The 13,244-nt window shown below is 45.6% G+C and overlaps 1 long non-coding RNA gene across 1 annotated transcript in view; it reads right to left on the bottom strand.

Annotated features, from left to right (window-relative positions):
* Positions 1-793: 793 nt before the first annotated feature.
* LOC109312205 overlaps positions 794-13,244 on the bottom strand; it is a 24,419-nt gene continuing 11,968 nt past the window's right edge. Inside the window, exon 3 of the long non-coding RNA XR_002101737.1 lies at positions 794-805. This is a non-coding gene — a long non-coding RNA (uncharacterized LOC109312205). The remainder of the gene's footprint in view (positions 806-13,244) is intronic.

The raw sequence follows: 13,244 nt of genomic DNA, 5'->3' as shown, positions 1-13,244 counted from the left end.
TGGCAGCAAATTTGCTGCTGGGTCTGCAAATTTGCTGCCTGAGGCTAGCCCCAGAGCTAGGCTGGGAACTTCTCTTGCTCCAGGGCTGGTGCCTCTCTGACAGCCCCTGCCAGCAGCCTATTAAAGCCTGCAGCCAGTTTGTGCTCTGAGGCACACACCACAGGCTGCCTGAGGGCAGTGCAAGCCATGTGTACTGCCTTGGGCAGGCCAAAGCACAGCTGTTCCTGCCTTCCTGGAGCCCTGTGTTCTTGTGTGGTCCTGCACAGCCTTGCTACCAGGCTTCTGTCAGCAACCCAGGGCTGCTTTCTGGTAGCAGGGCCAGGTCCACCTGCTTGCCACAGACCCCCAGCAGCCTTCCCTGTGACTGCAGCTGCTGTGGGGCATAGCCTCTGCTGTACAGGTCCCAGTCCTATTTTGTGCCCTTGTGCAAGGCACTCCGGGCAGCTGCTCAGCAGGACAGTCAAGTTGGGCCCAGAAAGCCAGTGCAGGACCCACAGTGTTCTTGTCCTCCCTGCCCAGGTCTGCCCCTACCTCATGTACACCTGCGCTCTCCATCTGGGGCCCCAACTACAGTAATTTTTTACTGACATGGGCAGCTTGCCCTCAAGCCCTTGCCCACACTAACCCCTTCTGTGACACACCAGAGGAAGGGCCCTTGGGCATTTAGCACCCTGTCCCACCCAGCTGTTCATTCTACCAGCAGCTTGGGAAGCCCTGTCCAGCACCTGCCTCAGCAGCTGCAAAGCCCCAGGCACTGCCACAAGGACTGGCTGGCAATGTCACTGCCAGCCATCAGCAGCACAAGCTTCACCCTGGGGAGGGGGCCTGGATGGGCATCTGCACACCAGTACACTGGGCACTGCCAGATGCCATCACTGATGGGGAGGGCCATGCTGAGCTGCCAGTCTTGCCAGCCACAGACACATGGTAAGCTGCACACTGGGGGGAGAGCCCCACCTGCACCAGCCCCCATGCTTGCCCCTGCCTTCCCTCCCCGCCTGGTCTGCCTGCACTCCCCTGGCCCTGGGTTCTCTCTCACAGCATGCAGAGAAGCAGGAGATGGTGAAAAACTATTGAGCAGCTTGTGGCCCCACAGGTGGGCAGCCACAGGCCTCTCACACACAGGAAGGCATTGATGTCAGTAGCAATGTCCTCCCTAGTACCAGAGGGTGGGGGTGCATGCTATGAGGGAAATTATCAGTTATTTGAACATATGTCTTCCTTGATAGTGGTGCTGGGGGTAGGCAGGAGGTAGGGGATATTTTGGTGGTGGGGCAGGTGGGGTAGAGTAGGGAGTGCTCCAGAAGGTGGTCCACTAGGGACCCCTGCACTCAGTGCTCTGGCCCCTGCCAGTGTGTGTGTAGATCTCCTGGGGCCTCACCAGGGGGATCCACCACTGACACCATAGTTGGTGCTCCTGTTGCCAGGCCACCTCCATCTGCTGTCCCCTGTCTTCCCAAGCCTCACTGAACAACTTTCCCTGGGTCCAACAGAAATTATACAACACACAGGCTGCAATGATAACCTGTGGGAGGTTCTCAGTGACCTCAATGTGGGCAGTGAGGTTGCACAAGTGGCCCTTGAGGTGGCCAGACACACACTTGATTGGGGCACGGGTCTGACCCAAGCAGTGATTAAAATGGGCCTGGCAGGGGTCCAGGTGGCCACTGTAGGGCCTCATCAGCCAGGAAAGAAGCAAGTAGGCAGGGCACCTGATGATCAGGAACAGGACCATGATGCCGCCCAGCTGCAGGTTCAGCTCCCCAGTGCAAAGAGGGCACTCTCTACTAGCCCTGCAAGGCTGGAGTTCCTAAAGACATGGGTATTTTGTGCGCTGCCTACCCAGCCAGCATTCACATGCTTGAACGAGCCCTGATAATCTACAATGGCCTTCAGGACCATGGAATGGAGCCCCCTGCAGCTCTAATACGGGCAGTCTCCATGGAGCAGGCAGGTGTGCATCCCAATCAGGGCCTCAATACTGGGGGAACCCCAATGCACAGAACCCTGCCACCACTGCCTGGGAGTTGTGGCCATGGAGGACAGTGTCCAACAGCATATCCTGGAGGGCACCAGACACCTCCAGGATGGCCTCCCCAGAGGTAGCCTTGCCTACACCAAACAGGTGGCCTACATACCAGAGGTTGGTGGGCATAGCTTACTGCACAGTAAAACTAGGCTGGAGTAAATGCATGTGTAGATGTGTCCATTTACATGTAAATTATACCAGAGTAGATCCCCTTAGACCTAGTGGGCTAGCTTCACTTTTGCCGTGTAAAAAGGAGGGTAAGTTACGTGTCACTCAATGGATGTGAGTACAGTGAATTTTAAATGTAACAGTACCTCTGTCAGAGACTGAGCCTAAACTGGTGTAATGGATGAAATAAGGGGTCTGAAGAAAATTCATATTACATCTGATAGGATTTCACCAAAACTACACATATAATCCCTGTGTCACTCTAATATTTGTTTACTATTACCTGATCATTCTATGGCAATGCCCATATAAAAAGAAAAAAAAGCAAATGTGCTAATCATTAACAAAATGTATTGGATAAATTATTTGTAATGAATACCTGAACAGATCTAGTTCCTGCAGGTATTTAGAATACATATATAACCCTTCTGCTGTGCACCTGTCAGCAGCAACAAGTGCTGGGTTCAGTTTTGGGGGTATCAAATATATTTTACCTTAGCTCAAGCCCCCACCCAGTCTACCTGGGCAACACTAAATGAATCACTACAGTATCCAATAAAACTAACAACCCTTCCCTCACATGCAGTATGAACACAAACCCCTGATTTATTACAGAGACAAAGACCAGAACACAACATACTGTCAAGCAAAACAAAACAACTATCCTGGTATACCCTGTATCACCCCTACCCCTATTGAGGAGCCTTTGACCTCAGGCTCAGCAGTTTGAGAGTGGGGGAGTCTTGACTTAAAAGAGGTCAGTCCCTCGGAATTAGGGTGTATCGTCTCCCTTGCCATCGCTGTCTCCTGGGGGCATCAGTTCCCTCTTGCAAAGGGCCCTTTGGTGAGTTGATATAGCTCCGCTAAGCTGCTAGGGAACGCCAGTTTCTGCCCCTGCCCTGGATTCCTGTTGATGTGACTCTGCCAAGCTGCTGTGAAGTGCCAATCTCTTCTACTTCCTGAGCGGCTGTGGGGGTGAGCTATCAGCTCATTCCCTGGACTCCCAGTCCAAACCCAACACAGCTACTGGACTTGAAACTCTGGCTCTCTCTACCACCTCGCCTCAGGCTTCCAGCATTCCCTGTCTCCTCCACAGGGGACCCAAGGGATAAACAGAGAAAGACCCCTTGGCCCAGGTGGCCTGAAACTTAAATAACTTTTCTGACTTCATCACAGGGCCCCAGTCAAGAGGCAGCCTCACTGGAATACTGCTAATGCAGACCAATCCATTCAAAGAGGGTCAGCACTCCAGGATTTGGCAAGAGTCACTAAACTGGTTTTACAGTTTCTGTTGAAGAATGTAAAGGCAATGGTCTGGTGGTCCTCTCCAGTCACAGAGGAGGCCCAATATATAACAATCACACAGAAAACATGATCATGTTTTACAGCCAAACAAGATCCACAGTGACACAAAACACACTTTATAGCACAAAATTACTTATACATTTTGGGTGCCCTACATGCACATTTATGCAACCCTTAAATTTTATAAGGGCAGGTAAAACTTAGTTTTAAAAAAGCCATATTTTTGTGGTACCAGAACAAGCAGGAAGTTTCTGCACTGTTGTAGAAAGATGAGAAAAAAAGGCTGTTACTGGCTCAATGAATATTTTCATTTATTTGCTATTCTACTTTACATGGTTAACTATTAAATATAGCTCCTGTGGCATTTTGGAGGCAATAAAAAGCAGAAGTAAAATTGTTGCTTTCTGAAAATTGTTCTTTTTTTTAAACAAGTATGTCTACTTTAAATGAAGCTCCAGCCACATTTTTTCCCCAAAGAAAGCTGATTGTTGGTTCTAATGGAAAGTGCAGTAGGACAACTACTTGAAGAATTCAAGCAATATATTTAACACTCCGTTGTGCCTGTGAATTGCCTAGAAACAAACCATAATTTTTACAAATTTGTTTGTCATTCATTACTGAAAATAGTCAGCATACTAAAGCTGTAGCATTTTGACAGAAGTATACTGGCAATTACATACTCAGAATTCTCTAATCTGTTCAATGTGTCTCTGCTCTCCAACTGAAAGCTATTACCTTTATAAACTACAAGTGCTTTCCCACCTGCAAAGAAATTACTTTTCATTGTGAAACAGTTTTTTCATGACTAAATGAATCTTGGGTTTTTGTGAATATTCATATAAACATGATTGTAATCAAGTACATATTTATGAAGAGTAAAAGACAAGTTTATAAATAATCCAAACTCAGTTTCTGTTACAGCAACCTGTTCAGAATCATGTTTATATACTAGTTAGTAATCGTTACAAATGAATCAAAGCAACTAATGCCAGTAGTAGAGATAGTGTTATTTTGGCCATTAATTATGTCTAATCATATTTCTACAATTATGAGAAAACAAAGACAGACAAGTAGTACCTGACAGTCAGGCAAAATAAATAAATAAATGTTTTTTAACGTTAAACATGTTCTTTCCACTTCAGAAATGGATTTCAAAATATAGAGCAAGCAGTTTCTTAATAAAACCTAACAGGTAAAGAAAAGGAAAACACTGGCTCCATCAGTTTTATATTTTTTATTATTTTGTGGCTCTAGCTTTGGCAGGAAGGTTGAAGAATTCCCAACCTCCTTGCTTGGTGGTTGAGAGGTAGGAGATATGAGTTCTTCTTCATGTTTCCCCTAGGCTGAGTGCCCAGGTCTTACACTTTTGGATAAGTGCTCTAATCGATAGGATGCCATATCAAAGTCAATGCATGCCTTGGAAGCATGATATATGAGGAAAGGCTGAAACAGGCAGGCTTATTTCATTTGGAGAAGAAAAGACTGAAGGTGGGGTTTGCTAACACTCTTCAAATACCTGAAGTGCAATTATTGGGGGATGGAGATAGGCTTTTCTCTGTGGCTGCAGGGGACAGAGTTGGGAACAATGGTCTCAAGCTGTAGCAGAAGAAATTTAGGTTGTATATTACAAGGAACTTCCTGACTGTGAGAGTAGTCAAGTCCTGGAAAAGGATACCTAGAGAAGCTGTAGAATTTCTATCCCTGGAAGTTTTCAAGAGCAAACTAGACAGATACTTGGCTAGGATGGTTTAGTCGGGGATGAACTTGCCTTGAGCAGGGGGATGGACTAGATAACCATGTGAGGTCCCTTCCCCTATGATCCTTGCCTAATTCAAGTGAACATTGTTCCAAAATTTAGTGCTTTCACTGTGTGTTAATTAGGCTCTAAGTGTGCCTAGACGATTGAGCCTTTCAGGTACCTGAAGTCAAGGAACTTTGTGAGTCTCTAAGAGTCTTAGGCATGAATTGTCAGTGCTGTTAACCATGTTTGGTATCAGAACTTCAGGTGCCTATTCAATTTTACTGTTGCAAGTTAAGGCATATAGGTTCTCAGATAACTAAGGAGATAGATGGGGTTTTTTGTCAGGTTATCAATAATTTTAGAAATGCTATTCCGCCTAAATCGCAAAAACTTGCTTTTTGATCTGGGCCTAACTGTGTAAACTCTTTTTTAAATTATAGATACTAAAACTGTATTTAAAATTTAAAGAAATTAAGTTTTTCAGTAACTCATTCCTATCAAGCTTAAAGTCTTCAAAAAAAACAAAAAAAGAAAACAAAAATACTGTAACTCAATATTCTGATGTTCCTAAACTGCTCTGGGTTGGAAACTTCAAGGATTAGACTGATTTCACTAAAAACAACAACAGATTTATTTCTCTTTAATGGAAGTTTATTAAAGAGTCTCGGGTTGACTGTGAAGTCCAAATTGCCAAAGTTTTAGAAGAGAACAAGTAGCCTGACCACGTAAGAGACAAGACTCCAAATTTTGCAGCTACTAATGTACCTGTCTGTCCTTAATCCCAGAATTACTTACACTAATGTCACACAAGTAAAGATATGCCTGTGCTTCATTAGTTCTCCTGATGATAAACAAGAGGGGATAGATTCTAGTAATATATGCTTTGGCTATGCTGGATCCTCGATACTAAAAGCAGTAAGCTTGACAGATACCTTTGTGTCCATCCCCTTTACTCAAGAGAATTATATAAAAAAAAATTGTGAGTGGTTGTGATCAAGACCTAATTTGATCTTCAGTGGGTACATCTACATGGGATACTTTACTGCACAATAGACTCATCTAATGCACCGTGAAGTGTCACTCTCTACACGTGCACAGCAATTAGATAGATACAGGCACTAGAAATCGGTGCATTAAATTAATGTGCTGTTCCCAGATGCTGACTGGGAACAAATTGCTCCAGGTCAGCTTAGGCAGCACAGAGCCACAAGGGTGGGGAGAGCTGCCTTGGCTCATGGGATGCTGCCTAGCAGTTCTGTGGAGACTGGGACTGATCTCAATGTGGCTGGGAGGCAGCGGCGCCAGCAGCAAGGACAGCTGTCCCCTGCCCTGAGGAGATCAGGACCAACCCCTGTGTCCCTGCCAGTCCAGGGCTGACACCCAGGGGAAGCTGGAGCTCCCCTGGCCTGCTTCAGGAGGCCAGACCAGGTCAGGAGAAGCTCTATGGTGAACTGATCCCATGAGCAAATTTGCTCCTGACAGGCATTCAGATGTGTGTGAGGGTGCAGTTTAATGTGACTGAATTTTCTGCACAGAAAATTCAGGTGCATTAATTGCATGTGTAGACATGCCCAATATATTGTAATTTTTTCCAAAGTTGCTCTGCTCCTGTTCCTAAACTGGAGTAAATTGGTGGCTGAACAGCAGGGCTCACTAAACCAGGATCCAGTTTTTTCCTGAACTCTCTATCATTTTTACCTTGCTTTATTCCTGGAACCCTCTCCATGTGTGACTCATGAAACTGGGGCTGCAAGAAGCTCAGGATGATTTCCTCCATTATAACTTTGGTCCTCATTCACAACACAAAACTGAGTAAAAAGGATTTATTTTGGAAATAGAAAAAGAAAGAAACATAAAAAGGAAGAATAAAACCCCTAATGTTTAAAGAAAGAAGTTAAATCACCCAGAAAAGTTTAGTGTAATTTGATGTCTTCTTTACTTTGATGACTACCGCAGATATTAATGTATGAAAAAGTAAACTGACACATCTGTTAGTTGTGGAGTTTATTTTAAGATAACAACCTGATTTCAATAGCTGTGTGAGTGTCTAGTTTAGACACAGAAGTGTTTGCAGTGTCTGAATGGGACTTTGCAACACTGCCTGGAAAAAACTAATTATCCTCTTTCATCCACTTCTCTTTAAAAAGCCTTTAACCTTGGCATCTATTTGCCTTAGTTAATAAATTATTTATAGGTATAATGGTAGTAATGCTCAGATTCTATTCTGCCAGCCAAATGGGCATGAATTTGTCTACAGGGACTCAAACTGAGAGGGAAAAACAGACCTGTCACTTGATACCTTTCCCAATCAAGAGTTCATTTCTGTTTCCATTAGTCCAGAGTAGGTTCAGACATTACGCACATTTTGAACTTTTAACATTATTGCCTGATTTGCAGTGAAAACAAAAACTAATCTGGTATTATCTTCACAAATACATCTTTTTTAAAATCCTTTCACATTTGCCTTAAAATCATTAGATGTTATAAATGACACCTTGGTATTCTTTTTGTTTGTTGTCTAAGTTTAAGTCTTTTTCTGGTTCTCATTTTCAAGATTTCATACCAAGATTTCCTACCCAAGGGGCACATCTACATGACACGCTGCATCACTGTAGCAACACACTACCATGATGTATCATTGGTAGGCACAAACCATGATGTCACAGCTACATCACCGTAGCGACATGCTCCCTCCCTATAGTGCATCACTATGGCAGTATAGTGACTAAAAATAATTGTGCGCTGCTGGCATGGTGCAATAATGGCTGTTACTGCAACATCATTTAGTACTTTCTGAAGGAAATACAGTAACAACGGCACCATAGAGGCAGCGATGATTTCCTACAACTATGAAACTAGTTAATGTGGTCCCAATTTTTAAGAAAGGGAGGAAGGAGGACCCAAGTAACTATATCCCTGTAAGTCTCATCTTGGTGCTTAGGAAGATCTTGGAGAGAATCAAGGAGCACATCTGTGGGGGGCCAGCAGGGGAAATCATGCTCAGGGGCAATCAGCATGGGTTCATCAAAGGCAGGTCCTGCTTGCCCAACCTGATTGCCTTTTATGACCAAGTAACTAAATCCTTGGATGATGGTGTCGCTGTGGACGTAGTCTTTTTAGACTTTAAAAAGGCCTTTGACACTGTCTCTCACCTTGTTCTCATCAATAAATTAAGCGACTGTGGCATTAATGCCTCACAGTTGGATGGGTAAAAAATTGGCCAATGGGGCGCACTCAGAGAGTAGTGGTGGATGGGTTGTACTCAACCTGGTGAGATGTGAGCAGCGGGGTACCCCAGGGCTCGGTCCTCAGGCCCGCACTGTTTAACATCTTCATCAGCGACTTGGACGAGGGGGTGGGAAACACGCTGTCCAAGTTTGCTGATGACACTAAGATGTGGGGCGAGGTGGACACACTTGAAAGGAGAGAGAGGCCGCAACTAGATTTAGACAGACTACAAAAGTGGCAGATGAGAATAGGATGGGGTTCAGTATAGACAAATACAGGGTGCTGCACCTCAGGAGAAGGAATCCACAGCATACTTACAGGCTGGGGAGTTCCCCTCTTGAAAGCACAGAGGCGGAAAGGGATCTTGGAGTTATTATTGACTCCCAGATGAACATGAGCTGCCAATGCCAGACCGCAACCAGCAAGGCCAGCCATACCTTGTCATGCATCCAAAGATGTATCTCAAGCCAGTCCAGAGAGGTGATACTCTACTCGACAGTGGTCAGGCCATAATTGGACTACTGCGTCCAGTACGTGGTGCCACACTTTAAAAAGGATGTGGCCAGCCTGGAGAGGGTTCAGAGGGGGGGCCACCCCCTTGGTGAGAGGGCAGCAGGACAGGCCCTACAAGGAGATACTGAGGGACCTGAACCTGTTCAGCCACGGCAAGAGGAGGCTGAGGGGGGACCTGGTGGCTGCCTACAAACTCATCAGGGGAGATCAACAACAAATAGGTAGAGCCCTATTCTCCCCAGCACCACCTGGGGTGAAAAGGAACAATGGTAATAAGCTGATGGAGAACAGGTTCAGTTTAGAGATCAGGAGGCAATATTTTACAGTTAGGGTGGCCAGAATCTGGATCCAACTTCCTAGGGAAGTGGTCCTCACCCCTACCTTGGGCAAATTTAAGAGGAGGTTAGATGATCACCTGTCTGGGGTCTTGTGAACTCAGCACTCATTTCCTCCTATGGCAGGGGGTCAGGCTAGATGATCTGATCAGGTCCCTCCTGACCCTAGCTACTATGAAACTATGAAATTATGAAAGCTAGAAATTGGTTTTATTTCTTATTTTTTTACGTGGAAACTGAAAGTCAGGTACTCACCTGATTCTACAAAGCAAGAATTTTATTAGAAATATCTAATATAATAGAACTGCAAGTAAAAACCACAAGAATGGGGAACACTAAAATAACTGCTTGACATGGCCGTCAGTTTCCAAGTATGTATTTCAGGAATAGGAAAAGAAGAACACTTTACAGAATTGAGACTGTAGTGTGACTAGAAGAATGAACAGAGATGAGAAAAATTATAATGAAAAAAATGAACTAGATATTTCACTAGGAGACAGGAAGAAGCGGCCTACTTGTAACAGGTAGCATTCATTTGCCTAGCTAGTTGGTGTTTTTAAACTTGAAATAAATACCTTTCTGGATTCAAAGTAATGTTGAATTATCTCTAATTCTTTGAGAGGCCTGTGAATACCTGAATGCCACAAGTTTGTTTATTTCCACTCTCTCAATGCAATCCTTTATTCCTTCCTGTTTTCGAGTACTTCACATCACCACAGAAATAGAGTAGGAGAATATAGTTTTGTAAAGTTTACTCATCAAATCCAAATAGAGTAAACGTTAGTTTAGCTCCTTAGCTATTCAAAAATGCTATCCAATGTTCACCACATCACATAATTAATTAAAAATAACACTGTTAGAAAGATAAGATTCTCAAGAAAATACGCTTTTTATTCTGGTCATTAAAAAAAAATGCTTTCCAATTAAAAATACATGTCATAGATAAATAGAAACATTTTGAAAATTAATTACTGCCTATTCTACTTATCCTCTTAAGGCACTTTCTATTATAATCCCTTAAATAACAGAATGTGTTTGAATATAATTTTTTTCTATTTACATTATTTTGGCATTTCTACTTTGGCATTTCTACTTTTTAGTTATAGACTATATTTATACTAAGTATAGAATAATGAATATCATCAGGAAGAGAAAAGCTGCAGTCGAAAGGGAGCTTCAGGTATAGTTTGGCCATGAATCACATCACGGTGTCTGGAGGCCCCATGACCAGTGGTTTTCAACTTTTTTTTCATTTGCAGAGCCCTAAACATTTTGAATGGAGGTGTAGACCCCATTGAATTGTAAGTGTATTGATCACAGTCATCTTTTGTGCACCTGTTAGACCTAGTCTGCAGACCATCGGTTGAAAACCACTGTCCTAGGCCATAACTGAATCTCATTTACAAACATACCAATATGAAAAAATGTATTATGGGTCCTCATGTTTAACATCTATGCCCAATTCTCCCCCTTCTACAAGGAACCATAAAATATCTTCTAACATCTTCCTGAATAGTCTAGACACTTTTCTGCAGAGCAATATCCCTGCACTGCACTGCTGTCCCTTGCCAGCCACACATGTATATGTCCTCAAGAACTATTCCACACAGGAAGAAGCAGTCTACCTGTAATGGGTAGCATACATTTCCCTTAGCTAGTTGAAGTTTTTAAACCTGAAAATAATACATAAGAATTGCTAGTTCCTTCTGTGAAGCCCAGCTGTAAGGATGTTACACGGAGGCATTTCACTACTATTGAGGCTACAGGAGCAGCGGCTGCCTCCCTGTTGCAAGGACAGCGCATGCCCCCAGTGGCTGGGGGAGCACAGCTGCACTGGTGGCATCAGGAGAGCGGCGGCAGTAAGCTGGGAGCTCCCGCAGACACTGCCGGCAGTGGGGGTGGGGGGTGGCGAGCGCCAACCAGGGGTCGGCAACCATCCACAGGCGCCACCGGCCGCATTGGCGGCAGCCAGCAGCGATTGTGGATTGCCCACAGATGCCGCTGGCAATGCTGGAAAGTGGCAACCGCCCACAGGCACCTTTTTGCAGGGGGTACACCGCCACGCACAGGGGGTGCACATGTACCCGTGCGCACCCCCTACACATCATCCCTGCCCTGTTGTTTTATGTTTCCCATATTCTGGGCCACAAGCCTGGAGGAACCAGTCTCCAGACACCTGTGATACTTTGTAGTTGCTTAATTCTCATTAACAGAAAGCCTACCTCCCCCTTCCCCTTCCACCCAGCATTAAATTTCACACAGGAAAACTTGGATCCTCAGGGAGAGCAGCACAGGGAGCAGGGCTTGGTTACTAGAAGCAGTAGGTAAGGAGAAGGCAGCCAGATAGGCTTTTTTGGGTTTTGGAAGGAAGTTTAGGGCTTGACTAGGTCAATAGTGTCAAAATGGTGTGTAGAGGGGAATAAATGTACCAAAGGTGGCCACTGAGGAGAGAGAGAGGGTTTTTTTTTAAATAAGACATATGAGTTACACTTTCCAAAAACGTCCTACCAAGACATTGGATCACTCCAGTTATAAACTGTCTTTTGTTATGCACTTGGATATGACACCTCTCACTTAAGAAGTACCTATCTGCCCCAGGGTAGCTACCTTCCAAGTATCTGGACTCCTTCTACTTTGAGTCACATGCCTCTTGGCCTTTTACCTAGTTCACTCCTTAAGCCACTGATTCTCAGTCGGGATGCTGAAATCCTTTCAGGGGTGTCACACATTAGCACTGGCGGGTGTGGAAACATGACTCACAAGATAAACCCAGAGAGTCTAAATGGGAATCCATGGCATTAAATACATTCTGATCTGTTGTAGTCTATCTGAGTTCTTGGCACCAGAATTGGAGAGGTGCCTTGAGTCTAAAAAGGTTGAGACCCATTGCCCTAGGCATTCCTACTCCCCCCATGCTATCACCATCCATTGCTTCGCTTTTCCTCTCCAATGTCCTGTCTTCTCCAGCTCCTTCTTCTGCATCTCTGTCCACCTACAACCCCCCAACAGCTTTCACTTCAAACCCTAACCTTGCAGGTCTTGGTTCTCCTTTACACACGCAGAGACACGGCTGTTTTAGAAAGCAACTAGCTTGAGCCTTCGCCTAATAGAGATGGCCTATGTTTTCTCCAGGGTAAGAGGCTTCTACTTTCTCCCACTTCTCAGGGATCCTGTTTTGAGCTGGGTGAGGGCCACCTCTTCTTTTTGAGGACAGGATCTAGAAAAGTCCTGCCAAAGAGAGCATAGGCATTTTCCCTTTATTTTTCTTTAAACACTGTGCAGTTAAGACTCCTCAAGACAAGGGAAGGGGGGAAAGAAGGGGCACCATTCAATTGGGGTCTGGCTGGCACAGCTAGCCCCTAATTCAAATACAGTCCCTCCCTGACTGCAGCCAGCTGGCGCAAATCCGAGGAGCCAGGAGGCTGCTCTAATCTGTGACCCGGCATGTGAATAGGTGCCCTCATGTGTCTCAGCTTCTTCCTTGACCCCTCTCCAGGGTAGGGGGGAGAGAGGAGTCATTGAAAGGGCCCTGCCCCAGGTTCAAATGAAAGATGGATGGAAACCATGAGGCATGTTGGAGCACTGCCTTCCTAGCCCGCTGCTCTTCTTTAGAGCTGGACAGTCCTTTTGGCGGGAGCATGACTTTGCACCTGTGGCCCGCCTTTCCTAGTCAGTCGTGCGGAGCATGCACTGTGACAGGGACCATGGTGCCGCGAGGGCGGCGGTCAGGGCCCCCCGTTGGCACAGCCCCAGCCCAGGTGCCTCTCGGCTGCAGGCGACCTCTCCTCGCCCCCCCTCGCCGCAGGTGAGGGCTGGCCGCGCGGGGGCCCAGAGGGAGCCCACGGAGCCGGGCAGCGACGGCGGCGGCGCCTTCCCCGCGCAGAGCAGCGAAGTTCAGGAGGGAGCAGGCGCCGCCGCCGCCTCC

The sequence above is a fragment of the Crocodylus porosus genome, unplaced genomic scaffold (genome assembly GCF_001723895.1).
Source record: "Crocodylus porosus isolate Cpor-Errol unplaced genomic scaffold, CroPor_comp1, whole genome shotgun sequence".
In the NCBI taxonomy this organism is placed as follows: domain Eukaryota; kingdom Metazoa; phylum Chordata; order Crocodylia; family Crocodylidae; genus Crocodylus; species Crocodylus porosus.
This window is presented reverse-complemented; position numbering and strand designations above follow the sequence as displayed.